Below are 14676 nucleotides of genomic sequence, written 5' to 3'. Positions count from 1 at the left end.
TATAACCTTTTCTTTATCTTCATTTATTTTATATCCTGAAACTAGAAACTGTCTCAAAATGTTCCACAATACTGAACATAGCCTTTTCTAGATTTATGACATACGAAATAATGTTTGCAAATAAGACTTTGTTTTTCTTGAGTACCATACCAGTTGTACCATTGGATTTGAGAGTCCCTTATTTTCTTTGCCATTGAGTCTATGTATAAGGTAAATAACAAAGGGGAAAGAGGGCCCGGCTGCCTAGTTCCTCTGTTCAAGTACAGCTTGTCAGAGCGAAAGCCTCCCACCTTTAATCTTGCTTCAGTCCCTTTGTATGTCTTCATAGTTAACCTCATTGCTCCATTATGAAATGCAAATTTTGGCACTGCCCTTCTTATAAAGTCCCAGCTAACTCTGTTGAATGTTTTCTGCATCAAGACCCACCTCCAGCAGCTGGTCTTACTATACTCTGCCTCCCTGTGGATCATCATCAGTCTTTTAATGTTGTCAAATATTTGCCTACCCTTCAAAAAAACACTTTGATTCATATCTGTCAGTTTTGGCAACGTCTTAGCCATTTATTTTGGTATAACCACAAACACTTTATAATCATGGTTCAAATTGAATTTGATCTATACGAATTTGGGTTTAAAAAGGGCTTTGCCCTTTTTGAGTAGTACAACCACCACAGTTTTCTTCCAAGACACTGGTACTAACCCTCCTTTTGAAGTATCATTAAACACAACCTTCCACATCTTTAACCTTCTAGCCTCGAAACATTTATAGGAGTGCCAGTATTCATGGAGACGACCCTGCTGATTACGCATCACCAATTTTGTATTATCCCCTCTTATTTTCAGTATTAATTCTTGAGCCTCATTTTCTTTTAACCTTGGCATATTTAAGTCTTCTATAAATATTTCCATTTGTGACTTTTCTTAGTGCCTCCATTATTCTGCTGTATACAGATTTTCATAGAATTTCTGAAATATCTCTAATACCTCTATAGTGTGTCTGATTATTTTTCTAGTTATAGGCTTCCTAAGTTTGGTAATGCCCCTTTCTATTTTCTGCTATTTAAGTTTATTTATTGTTATTTAGCATTTGTTTACCAAGAAAGTCCGACTTAGAACGAGCCAATTTTCAGCAGAGGCCCAGGGAGAAATGCTTTAGATGCATGTCTTTGTAACATGGGAGGAAACCAGACCACCCGAAGGAGACCCACACAAATGCATGGAGGACAAGCAAACTCCACCCAGAAGGCACCCCAGCCAATGATCAAACCAGAAAAACTCTTGCTGTGAGGCGACAATGCAACCGCAGTACCCTTGTGCCGTCTGAGTTGCTGTGGTAATAGTTTTTATGCTTGTGGGTTATTACCAAACAGTATTTGCTTAACAGCAATCTTTCTAAACTCATGCATGCTTTACAAATGCTTCCTTAATTTCGCTTTAGCACGTGACATTTGTTCCTCCTGTTGTTCTGTAAATCTCCCCTTCATCTGTAATACTTTATCCTTTGATATGAACTCTGAATAATTCATATTCCTTCTTTCCCGTATCTCTGTCTCTCTCATTTCTACCATATTTTTAAATTCCATTTTAATTTTATCCCACTTCTTAGCTGTTCTTTCTGAAGAAATTTGCATCTTCCCTAACAACTCTTGAAATTCCTTCCTGTTTAATAGGTAAGTAGAAAACGACAGGTTCTTCTGTTTAATTTATTACTCTGCATATTAGGTTTGTAGATGTTTACTAGGCTAACAACCACAAGGGCCTTTTTAAGCCTAGCCGTGCATTCCAAATCTCTGACATGTTCTCATATCCTTGATAAGTGTAAGCAGGGGCTTGAGAGATGAAACATTTACAAGCAGTGTCCTGGGAAATGAACCATTTACAAGCTGCCTGTGTCTATTGGAGACATAAGTGACAAACTAGGGATGAATTTTATGTTCCCCAGCCAATTGTACAAGTTACACTTGAATTGGATTAGTGAGAAACTCTGCTTCACACGGTGAGCCTGTTTGAGTAGTAGTCATCTCTGGGATACATGTCTGTCTCTCCAGCAGGTCCTATTTACATCTTAGACAAGGTTTATGTCTTTAGAATGGGTAATTCTGTTACTGTTTATTTTGCAGATATGAAGGCGGTCCATCAGAGTGGGATCTGACAATGCCTTGTATGCCAGCCATAGATCTCTCCTCAACAGCTTGTAGGAGACAGAGTGCAGGGGTATGGCCTTGAGGCTGTTTCCTTAAGACATGTTACTTATGCCCAGTATTCTTTTAGTGAGAAACCTCTGTGGACATTCCAGTTGTTGAATGTACCTAGTTAGGTACATACCAAAGGGGGCATTGTACTCAATAGGTCTAATGAATATCAAATACATTGGAACAATGACTTGCTTGGACCTAGATGCCATACCTTTGTTTAAAGTAATTTTCTCACTATTGTTGACACATGATTATCAAAGTTTAGATTACTGTCTGTGTGTGCCTAAGTCCCTGACTAGGGGGTCAACGTTTAGGGGGCTGTATGCCAGTATGATAGTTACCAGCTGTGGATGACTTCCCAAAGGACACTATTATGCATTTCTTGGCATTTAGTTTTAGCCCATGACTCTGACACCAGTTATTTGTATGTGGCAGCCCTTTCTGTAGGATATGTGTCTGTGGGGGATTCAGTAACTGCTCCTAATTTGAAATGATTTCAAAATTTAGTCAGCCAGAGGCCATTGACATTGGCCTTGACTTCAGAGAAGTAAATGCCAGAAAGGAGCAGTCCCAAGACTGATCTCTGAGGGACTCTGCTTGTGACTGACCACTTTGTATAGGTGGACTCGCCAATTCTAACTTCCTGTGTCCTCTCCATAAGCCAGCTAGCTATCCACTGGGTGACCTGAGGGTTTGTACCTAACCTCTTGAGTTTGTCAACAATGTTTAAGTGGAGTATTGTCTCAGATGCCTTGACCAGGTCAGGATAGGCAGTATGTACTATTTTGCTGTCCTCCATTGCTTTGGTGACCTTCTCAAAGAAATCCACCAGGTTGAGTAGGCATGATCTGCCCTTGATGAAACCAAATTGGGTTGGGTCCGGTGTCTGGAGGTTTCCTAAGTCTTTTTTTTTTTTTTTTTTTTTTACCATTTCCTATGTCATTATTGTTCATTTCCATAATAATTCTTTCCACGGCTTTGCATACGAGACTAGTGAGACTTTATTGGTCAGAAGTTTCCAGGGTCTGTAGATGGCCCACCTGTGTGCAGGGGGACGACTGTTGCTGTTCTCCATTCATGAGGCACAAAGTCTGTTTGGAGGCAACAGTTAAATAGCAATTCCAGAGGGCCTGATAAGTCATGTTTCCTGCTATTTAGAAGGCTTCCTGGGGTATTGTCTGGGCCCATTAATGCAGTGCTCTTGGCCTTAGAGAGAGCATTAAGGACCTGTTCTCCTGTGATAGCAGGGCAAGTTATATTTGATGGTATTTCCTGAGGGAAGATTGAGGGGGAGAAGGGGGTTAAAGTTGGAGCTGAATTTGTCATCCAGTAAGTTTGCTGTATCTTCTGGCTCAGTATAGGTGGCTGCATTGTGTATTGTTTTTGAGGTTGCGGACATAGCTGAAGAAAGTCTTTTGGTTGTCTTTGGCCTGGGAGGCCAAACTTACCTCAGACTTGGCTTTGGTAGCTTTATTTGTCCTCTGTTTGTTTAGTTTGAGAGTGCTTTTATCCTGCTGGGTGCTCCACTAACTAATTTTTGCCATGATTTTCTCATTCTGTTATGCAGCCTATTGATGCTGTGATTCCATCAGGGTGGCTTGTTTTTTGAAGGTAGTTCTGTACTTGTTCCTGTTGTGTACAGTTTCCTCTATGCAGCTGTTACCATGCTTGTATAGGGTTTCTGTGAACAGTTCTGTGTAGGCGGCAGTGTTCTCACAGTTTATGGGGGCTTGAAATTTTGCCAGGTTATCACTTTATAGTAGGAAGTTAGCCTTAGAATAGCTCCTGAATATTCTAGAGTTAGCTGGGGTTCCAAGTTTTATTTTTACTTCAAAGGAGACTATTTTGTAGTCTGACCTTACCAGAGAAGACATTGCACTAGGGGTTATGCAGCATTCTCCCATATTAGTGAGGACTAGATCCAGTATGGTTGTACCCCTGTTTGGTTTACTGACAATCCGGTCCAGGGAGTTTGTGTTTACACAATCCAGGAATCTCTGTGCCTTTGTTTGGTGTCATATACGATTCACAGTTAATAGTGGGGTAATTAAAGTCTCCCATGAGTAGGGTATTTTGTTTGGATGGTGAATGTTTGTAATAAGTGTAAATGCATAGTTTGTTTCCTGGATCATAGGAGGGGGTCCTATAGCTTGCAGGGAAGTAGTGTGGGATTTTGCCTATGGTGATTTGAACATGGAGAAGCTTAAGTGCCTTGTACTGTTTGATGAGTCTTAAGGTATCTTTATTTTTGATGCAAGTTGAGACACCTCCACCTTTAATCCCTGTCTGAGTAGTAAATGGACTAAATGTGTGGAAGGCATTATAACCTTGCACTGTCTGTGGTTTTAAACCATATTTCAGTGACTCCACAAATATCGGCATTCTCTAGGGTGAAGAGGGCTTCTAGGAATTGGAGTTTTTGTTTAGACTCCTATCATTGAGCAGTTAAGACCTTTAGATTTTCTTTGTTTGTATTTGCATCTCATCTAATATGCAGTTGACTCAATGCTCATCTCCATTTCTAACAACATCTCAGAACTACATTGCCTCACTCAACACACCTTTTTTACCACTGAAAAATGGTTGTCAGATAATCAGCTCACCCTCAACCCCAAAAAGACTAAGCTTACTATCACTTCCTCCAACAATGCAATCATTCGGCCTGAATCACAAACTAAACTCTTAGGTGTCATAATAGATGATCTCAAATTTAACCTACACCTTCTCCAATGTATAAAAAAAACAAAAAAAAAAACCAGAAACTAGGTTTGCTGTATCGTAATAAAAGTTTCTAACTCCAAATGCCAGACTCACCATAGCTCAGGCATTCCTTCTACCCTCACTTCTCTATGCTGCTCCAGTACTAATCTTTATCCAGCAGTCTACCGTGACTAAACTCCAACAAACATATCATAAAATTGCTAGATTCATTACCAACTCTTACTACACCTCACATCACTGCCTTTCCCTAAATTCCCTGCAATGGCTTGAATTCCCACACTGTTAACATCACAATTCCAAGTTGTACACTCTATACTATATAAACCATCTTCCTGTCCAGCTGTCTCTACCCTCATATCCACCTATTCCCCATCTCGGTCTCTGCGCACCTCTAACCAACAACTACTATCAGTCCATCCACCAAAGACAAATATGGGCAAATTGCTATACAAATGCTCAGTTGCCCAGTCCTGGAACAAACTGCCCTTAGACCTACGTGTCATTATACAGCCATCTCACTTTAAAAAGGAACTTAAACAGCATCTGCTCAACTCCAAAACTTGTCCCTGCCATAACCTCTCCTAACCCCTACTTTTATAGTTCTTAACTCCCATCCATTCTACCTTGTCTGCTATGAACAACCTACTAAATCTGTCAAGTATAAAGCAAATACACTTTCTAATCACAGGGTATTACTCATCTCTAAATATTTTTACATATACAAGGCCTCATGCTGGTATACTACCATACTCTTAATCCCTTCTCTACTCTTCCTATTATGTATATATGTTACCCTTATTTTGGCTTTATCTTTAGATATGACTAGCAGATTTCTCTTTTGGCTTTATCTTTACATATGCCTAGCAGATTTCTAGATGTACCTGTACCTTGCTTTACCAGTACTACACAACTTTCTCATACTGTAGACTAAATGGGAAACTTAGACTAAATGGAATCTTTTTTTCTGTAAAATGTTAAATAAATGCAACCAGCTGTAAATTGTTTTTCTAGTGTAAAACGTACACTGAATGTAAATAGATTTTATGTTGTATTCTCTAACTGGAGCTTTTCTCCTCGGGTCGCCATTGAAAATGGATTTCTAACCCAGCTGGACTAACCCAGTTAACAAATGTCAATAAATAACTAAATAATTTTCTTATGTTGGAAGTATTTTCAATTTGGCATTGTCTAAAAAAGACACTATGGGGAGGACAGTATTTTAACTAATATTCAAAAGCCTAGAGTGGGAGAGGTGCAGACCATCCCTGCCAAAGCAGTGTGATCTGTTGACCATCTCCTTCCATGCTGACAAATACTGCACCCTGTTAAAATGACACCAGAAACTAAGCCAGTTATTAAAGTCAGTCATCTTTTGTTCGTATTGTGGCAGTATTGTATTAGCTTTATTGGCACATAATCTGAAATAGTTATTGGATATACTTCAAAGCATTCAGTTAAATACACTTACTCCTTAAGCCTGTTAATGTACCTTAAAAAATAATGTAGAAATTCTAACTGGTTCCTTCTAGTAATTTAACATCTTCCATTCCGAATATTATATATTTCTTAAGAAATCGAACCTCTTTGTTACATTTAACTTCCAGATCCAAAGCATGTGATCTTGTTTAAAAATAAAATTAAAATATTTGCAGGATTTCAAGTTGTTGGTGTGTTTAATTAGGCATTTGACATCAGTGAGTCTTTGTCCATTTCAAATTACTGTGTTCAAACTTGCATAACTGTAAATGCACTAAAATAAATCTGTATTTTGCATTACAGAAAGGAGCTATGCATTATGTATTGGACAATAAGAATTGATCTGATGTTGTCTTTTCCGTCCATTCTCTACTTATGGGTCTCTGGTCTAGCATTTGGATCTGTTCTTGGCCATTTCGAAGCTTAGGATCTGGTGCTCAGTCTGCTCCCCCTACCCATAATCCCCATGTTATCTCCATGAAGGAGTTATGTCAGATCTCATTTGCCAGTCGGATTGCTATTATTATGATTATTATTATTATTCAGCCCACCTTTTTATAGAATTCTTTCTCCTCCCCTGTATTTTGGGATTGTCGTAATATATTTTTTAGTGTGTGGTTAGTTGTTAAATACTGTAGTTAGGCTTTTATATAGCTTATTAGGGAGTTACTAGTTTGTTCTTTAGTGATAATTGCTAGCTTTTATTACTGTTATAAGTATACATATTTTCTGTTAATGTTGTTCCTTTTTCTGTGCTGTATTATAGTGTACCCGTACTTATGTCATTATGTCTGAGAAACCATCAAGGTTTAAAACATGTGTGCAGTGTTTACACTCCTTCGGCTCTGGCAGCTAAAGTAGCTAAATCTTCAGATACAATGCCTCCAGCAGGTCCTGTTTTCATAGGCTCTGTGATTCCTCTGTTCACACTGGAGCCAGTATCACCTAGGCTTAGACTTCCCATTCTGCAAGAACAGTGCTCTTCCTCTAGACCGTCTCCTTCAGTGGCAGCCCTCAGATCAGTCAGACCCTCCAGCAGTCTTATCAAAGCAGACATGGACAGAATGGTGCAGTGTTTTCTGCCGACGCAGATCCAGTTGGAGGTACTACCAGCTCTGACCTGCACCATTCTGTCCATGTCTGCTTTGATAAGACTTTTGGAGGGTTTGACCAATCTGAGGGCTGCCACCGAAGGAGATGGCCTGGCGGAAGACTATTTAATTCCAGCTCACACTACTTACCCTCCTCAAAAGAAAATTTCTTACATTCCACTCTCACAAAGGGAATTTGCACATTCAGAAATAAAGAAGCATCTAAAAAAATCTAGTCATCCAAGAGGTTCCAACAGACTAGAGAGGCTCCGGAATTTACTCAAGATTCATTTTAGTGTCAAAGAAAAATGGGGATCTAAGACCCATTTTGGATCTAATTCAGTTCAACATATTTGCTGTTTAAACAGAATTCCTGATGGTCATGGTTCAGTCAGAATATGTATTACCACATTAGTATAGATAGGTACTCCAGGAAGTATCTTTACCTCTGGATGAGAGCCAGTCATTACCAGTTTAAAGCTCTGACACTGGTCTCAACACAGTCCTCTGGATGTTTTTCAAATGCATGGCTGTAGTGGCAGCTCATTTGTGAATGCAGGGATTCCAGCTGTTTCCTTATCTGGACGACTGACTCATAACCACTCCATTCAGGAATTTGATCATCCGTGCCAGGAGATTCCTTGCTCCAGTTATGTCACAACCTGGGAATAACAGTAAATCTTCAAAAGTCTCATCTACAACAAGCCCAATCTCTGGAATTTATCTGAGCCCTTTTGGATACCATGACACTTGTTGTGAGGCTCCATCAGTGTCGAATCTCATCCCTGCGTTTACAAGCCCAGCAGGTTTTATCTCACAAGAAACCACCAGCCAAGTTGGGTTCTGGACTCTACTTCCATTACATAAGTTCCTCTTGGCAGATTGTCCATTGAAGCATTCCCATATAAACTGTTTGTGCAATAGTCACTCAGGCGACATTCAATATTGTGCCTGATCAGTCTCACAGATGCTTGCAGGGAGCACATTCAATGGTGGTTAACTACCCCTTTTCTTCAAGAAGGACGTCTTTTTACTCTTCTGACCCCACCCAGTCCACACTGACCATAGACACCTCCTGGTTATGGTGGAGGGTATTACTTGGGAAGGACAGTCCAAGGCACATGGTTTTGTATAGAGGCTAGTTTTCACATCAGTATCTTGGAGATGAGAGAAGTCCTCCTAGCATTGCAGGCTTTTCAATACACCTCTCCACTTGCATGTAATTTCCATTCAGACAGACAACGTGGCTGTCATTTGGTACACCAACAAGCAGGAAGGAATCCGGTCTTACCCCATGTGTCGAGAGGACATGAGAGTATGGCAGTGGGCAATATCTTCTGTCCACTTTCTAGCAGCAATGCATATCCCGGGGAAGTCTAACATTCTTGTGGACAAGGTTAAGCATATCCATTGTACTCCCTCATTAGTGGGCCCTCAATCCCGTAGTAACAGAGTGGATTTTCAGCCATTGGGCATTCCTTGTTGTGAACTTGTCTCTTTTCCCCTGAGCATCAAATGCAGCAAGTTCTTTGCTCTGATTCTACAGGAGGGGGAGTTACCCAGGGATGCTTTTATGCACCCTTGGGCCCTGATACTTTTTATGCCTTTCTCTCTGATTCCAAAGATTCTTCAGAAAGCTTCAGCACTGAAGGTTTGAGTCATCTTCTCAGCTTCTCATTAGCCTTGACAGGTATGGTTTCCATTCCTCTGGCCTCATCTAGATTTACCCTCCTTGGGACTTGGGACTTGGACCTGAGCTTAGTATCTCACCCATCCAGGAAGCTTCACCCGGACATTCAGACAGTCATGCTAACTGCATGGTTTCTCCAATTCCCATGATGGTTCGGCAGTCCAGGCTTTCCACTCCTGTTGTACACATTTTGTCTTCCTCACATACAGCTTTGATTAGCAAGCTATATAAGCCCAAATGGAAAACGTTTTCTATTTGGGCGTTAGAAAGAGATCTTAACCCTTTTTCAACTCCTCTTCCCCCAATACTAGAATTTCTAGCTCAGTTCTTTCAAGATGGAGCTAGTTATTACACTTTCAAGGCTTAGCTACTATTTCTTCTTTTCACTTTTGAGAAGATCACACCCCTTTAGCCTCTATGACTATACATGGCTTTTCTGTGGGGTTCTTTCCTTCTACTTCCCCTGCTCAGAGAACCAGTTCTGTCATGGGATAGCACCATTTTTTATTTTGCAGTCATTGACAGGACCCCCATTTTGAACCTACTGCTAAGGCTGATTTGAAGGATCTGTCCTGAAAATCTTAGTTTTTCATGGGTGTAACTTCTGGCAGAGGAATTTCTGAGCTACATGCACTTTCTTCCAAATCTCCTGATTTGTTTTTTCCTCAAAGTCTACTTGAGAACTAACCCATCTTTCCTACCAAAAGTGGCCTCCAGATTCTCCATTAGTCAAGCAATTAATCTGCCAGTATTTTTCCCAAGTTTCTTCAGCAATGGTGAATGTACCTAACATCTGCTGGATGTTCAGTGGCAACTGCGTTTTTGTTTACATCGCACTCCTCCCTTCAGGAAGTCTGATCAGCTTTTCATTTCCTTTTCAGAATCTAAATTGGGATAAGCTGCATCCAAATTCTGCTCATCTAAATGGCCCACTCGGTGCATTTCCTTTGTCTGTCAACAGAAGGGATTGTCTCTTCCTTCAAAAAAGCTCATTCACAAGATGAATGGCTTCCTCTTCCACCTTCTTCTCTCCAGGGATCACATTGCTGACATTTGTTCCTGGCCACCTGGTCAGAAGTCCGCAACTTCATTTGTCATTAGAAAATTGGATATTCAGTCCAGACCAGGGCCTTTTTGGTGCATCTATGCTCAGGAATATCTTTCTGTGAGACCACCTGGGAGTTTACGTAGTTGGGGACTCTGCCCTATGCATAGAGGAATGGATGGAAAAGACTGACATCAGATATGAATGTTATATACTCACCGTATGTATCTGTGTTGTCGTATTATGTCCATTCCTCTACTAATCTCCCTCCATCCCCGTTCTTGTTTTAATTCTATCACATCGTCTTGCTCTTCAGTTATACCTTCCTAGGCAGGATCTGACTGAATTTGCCTTGGCTGCTGAAGATTTATCTGGTGTCTGTACTGATTTCTTCACCACTGCTCTTTGCCTACTGAGTGAATTCATATTCCCTTCCATTAAGAATATTTTTCAGGTAATTAAAAAGGGACAAACTCTATCTGAGGTAACTCCTCCTGTGCATTGGGGATTATGACTAGGGGAGGAGCCTGAGCACTGGATCCTAAGCTTCAGAATGGCTGAGGACAGTTCCAACACTGGATCGGAGACAAATGAGTAGAAGAATGGACTGAATACGACAACACAGATCTAATGTTATGGTGAGCACATAACTTTGTTTTATTGCAGTGTGCATTTGTCAGCAGACTTTACAATGTAGGATGCAGTGGTTGGTTATTGTGGAGTATAGTAGGCAGAGTCAATTACTTTACTAATGTGAATTGTGCAATGTAAAGAGGATTGGGCAGTACAGTTTGAAGAATATGCATTAACTTAAAAGTGTGCAGACAGACTTTTTACCGTTATGGATACAGGGTGTTCTGCTGAAGAACTGATGACGTGTTTGATTAATGTCCATGGTCCCACATGGATGGCTAGGTGAAGCAGGATTGTACATCTCACTCAGCGAGTATGGGAAAATCTAAGAAGCGAAAGCACTGTAGATGTTATACTCAAGGATGAAGGGTAAAGACCTTGAGATAAGATGATCATCATGCTACTGTATTGTTCATTGTGGGAGGGGCTGAAGCCTGACAGATGAACAGGTCCCAGGTATGTGACTTTAGGAAAGCAGCCTATTGCAGGCTAGGAGAGAACCATTTGCAGAAATGGGGTAATGGAGAGCCAAAAGGAGAAAATCTCATGTGGGATAGTTTAAGCACAGCTTAAACACAGCCATGAACAGGAGGCTAAGTTGAAAGATCGACATAAGGAGAAGGGACAGTGCAGTGAGGTTCAATGGGGAACTAAGAATAAAAGAAATGGAATTCTAAAAGCTGGGAAAGAATATAGGTAGGACAAAAGAATGCAAGGAAGATCTCATCTGTGTAAGCAACGCCAAAGGGTAAATCTAAAAAAGGTGAATCAGTGGCAGGAATCAAAGGGCCAAGATGAGTTTCTTTAAATACATAAGGGAATGAAAGGAAATGAAAAAAAGTGTTTCAGAGAAATGGCAGTGCGTTGTGGTATACATTAAGAAGGCTAACAGGACAAAACTTAATACATTTTTGTGTCCATCTTCATGAAAGAGCTGGATTGATAGACAAAGTACATAATGAGGACAGGATAAGAAAATATGAATGGCAGCTGACATTGCTCTAGCTCCCAAGGAAAGTACAAGAAAGGAGGTTAAGGAGCATAGGACAAGGTACAAGTCCCTTACAGTGTACCTGTGTGAATCCTGAGTAATTTGGCAGATTTGTTGCCATGTACCATAACAGAATTCTTCAGTGAGTGAGTGACTTAGCAGCAGAAGGGTTCCAGAGGTCTGGAAGGAAGTCATAGTATTAACCACTCTATGGAGAAGGCAGAAGAAATGAAACTGGAACTTACAGACCCATAATTCTCACCTCATTTCAAGGGAATGTTATGAAGAAGAGAATAAGGGAAACACATAGTTGGTTGCATAGTTGGAAATAATCAAGAAATAACCAGCATAGGTTTGTGGAACCAAGTTGTTTGACTCCAGCATGAGCCAGTTCTTTCATTTGTTTACATAGAAACTTGGTGGAAATCTGATGTGGTGTGTCTACACTTCAGTATGGCTTTTGAGTCTGTTCTGTCAGAACAGTGATAGACAAACTGAAGGGCATTTGATTGGAGGAAACTAGTAAAATCATGATCTTTTTCGTTCATTCAGTCCAAACCAGTTTATGGGTCCTCAGGCCACTGTTTGGATCCAGTCCAACCAACTTACTATTCCAGCCTCTATCTCTTCCAAAATTGTTTTCCTATAATTCCTTGCCCCCCCCCCCCCCCCGACTTAACTCAGATCTTGTTTGCCACCTTTTGGAGAAGCGTCGCTGATCATGCCAGTAAAGTGATAATGCCTCTTTCTGGATAGTGTCTTGCAAATTTTGTAGTCAGTGTTGGTCTTTGCCTACGTAGAGGTTGTTGGATTATTAAGGGGAGTTCCTCCCCCCCACCCCTTGCTTCTTTTGTTTCTTTGAATATTTGTTGAGTTTCATGATCTTTACTTATTTCCCTTCTGATTTCAACCTCTCACCATTTTGTTTTTAGTGTTTATAGGCTTAACTATCTTGACATTACTAATGTTTGGATTATAGATGAATATATTAGTAGTAATAGTTTTATATAGTTTTAATCAATTTTTTTTGTGTGTGAGTGTTGTAATTTGTTTTTTTGTTTCAATATGGAGCAAAAGTAGAGTTTCAAAAAATGTTCCCAGTGTGGACAAACTTGCCTTCCAGGACTCCCCATGATTTATGTGGTCTGTTTGGGGTTGGCACACTTTAACTCCATTTGTTATATCTGTGATGCTTTTGGACCCAGAGTTCTGTCTAAAAGCCTTAACAAGCTCTTACAGAAGGGCCTTCTCCCACTGGATTCAGAATCTTCCAAAACCAAGAAGCCAACAGAGAAGCCTGCCAAAGAGATGGCAGGAAGAAGCTTTGGCCCCAGTTTCAACAAAGAAGACACCTAGACTAGAAGACACTCTGTCCAGAACACTGACTCCAGATCAGAAATCCATAGTAATTATCAGGGATTCCCCTAAGAGGGTGGAGAACTTTATTTCCAGACCTGCATCCACTTTATCTACAAAGTCATTCATGACCTATCACAGTGCCTCTGAAGTGGATTTCGATAATCTGCTGCAGAAGTTCCTTTGGACCCAAATTGAGATGGGGGTCAGTGCAACTCCTTCAACTCCAAAGTCGACTGGATCTGTACATTTCAGTCACATCCATGTGCCCTCACTGGCCCATTCTACAGCACTGGCTTTCTCTGATTCATTTGGTTAACAGAGTCCTGTGGCTCCGGACTCAAGGAGCCATGTCTCCACAGCTCTCAGAGAGTTGGGTTCAACCTTTCAATCACAGATTCCTCAATATCCAATGATTTCAAAACCAAGGAGTTGGGTGGATGGCTCTGTTGGTATTGTCAGAGACTTCCACCTTAGAAACTGCTGCTATCTGACTGCAAGTGCGATTTCCTTGAATCCTACCAAAGTCATAATAGTTTTCAGAGTGCTGGGAAGAATCATATCACCTCATTGGGCAGATCCACAAGACCATGGGGTCCTCTCCATGACCTCCTTGGGTCCGCATTGTAGCAGCATTATCTGGGCAGTTTCATTCCGTTGGCCTCAAACCTAATGCATTACATCAGCATCAACCCTCTGAGGACTCGGGTTCATCATCCCCTGAGCCACCCAAGAAGGTGTGCAAGGTGAAGCACTTTGACTCACCAGAAGAGTGTGTCACATCGATGACTGATTTGGATGATAGAGAGGATTTCATATCATCCCCTCCTAACAACGTGTTCTTTAGTGAGATACTGGAGCTGAAGAGACAGAAGGGATCCTGGTCAACTGAACCTTCCTCTCAGGGCGAAGCAGTTCTTTTTTGAGCCATATGGCGTAACCCCTTCTTCCTGGGTGGTCCTTCCTGCGGACAAAATGGTTTAGCTGGTAGTAAATAAAGTTTGGCAGGAACTAGGTACATGCGAAGCAGTCCCCAGGAAGCCCAATAAAATACATAGATGCCCTAAAGACAAAACCCCTGTGGGCCAAAACTCCTCCTGTGGATTCTGTCATTATTGCAGCAGCTACCAAAAAAGAACTGTCCGAGAACTCAATCTGTTGCATGTGTCTGGTCAAGTACATGCCAGAGGGTGAATTGTACTCTGATTGGGGCTGATCAGAGCAGAGTACAGTGGAGCAGTGGCCTCCTTGGACCTGGATGCCATGGGATTACTGTAAGTTGTGCAGCATAGAATGATTTTCTCACCACAGTAGATACATAGTGGTCAAAGGTCAAGTTACTGTCAACATGCATGGAACATGACCACTGATTTTGCTTTTAGGGGTGTATTATCAGTGTGCTAATTTCCAGGGGTGGACTTCTTTCCAAAAGGTACTGTTATGCATTTTTCCCCATTGAGGTTTAGTCCATGACTCTGG

At 41.0% G+C, this 14676-nt stretch overlaps 1 protein-coding gene across 21 annotated transcripts in view; it reads left to right on the top strand.

Moving 5' to 3' along the window:
• The window catches only part of EPB41L2 (erythrocyte membrane protein band 4.1 like 2), a 2741769-nt gene that overhangs the window by 1332318 nt on the left and 1394775 nt on the right, over nucleotides 1-14676 (top strand). The gene's annotated exons all lie outside the window — the stretch shown is intronic.

The sequence above is a fragment of the Protopterus annectens genome, chromosome 1.part0, assembly GCF_019279795.1.
Source record: "Protopterus annectens isolate FY-2018-M chromosome 1.part0, PAN1.0, whole genome shotgun sequence".
Classification (NCBI taxonomy): domain Eukaryota; kingdom Metazoa; phylum Chordata; order Ceratodontiformes; family Protopteridae; genus Protopterus; species Protopterus annectens.
Note: the sequence above shows the minus strand (reverse complement) of the source record. Positions and strands in the feature narration are given on the sequence as shown.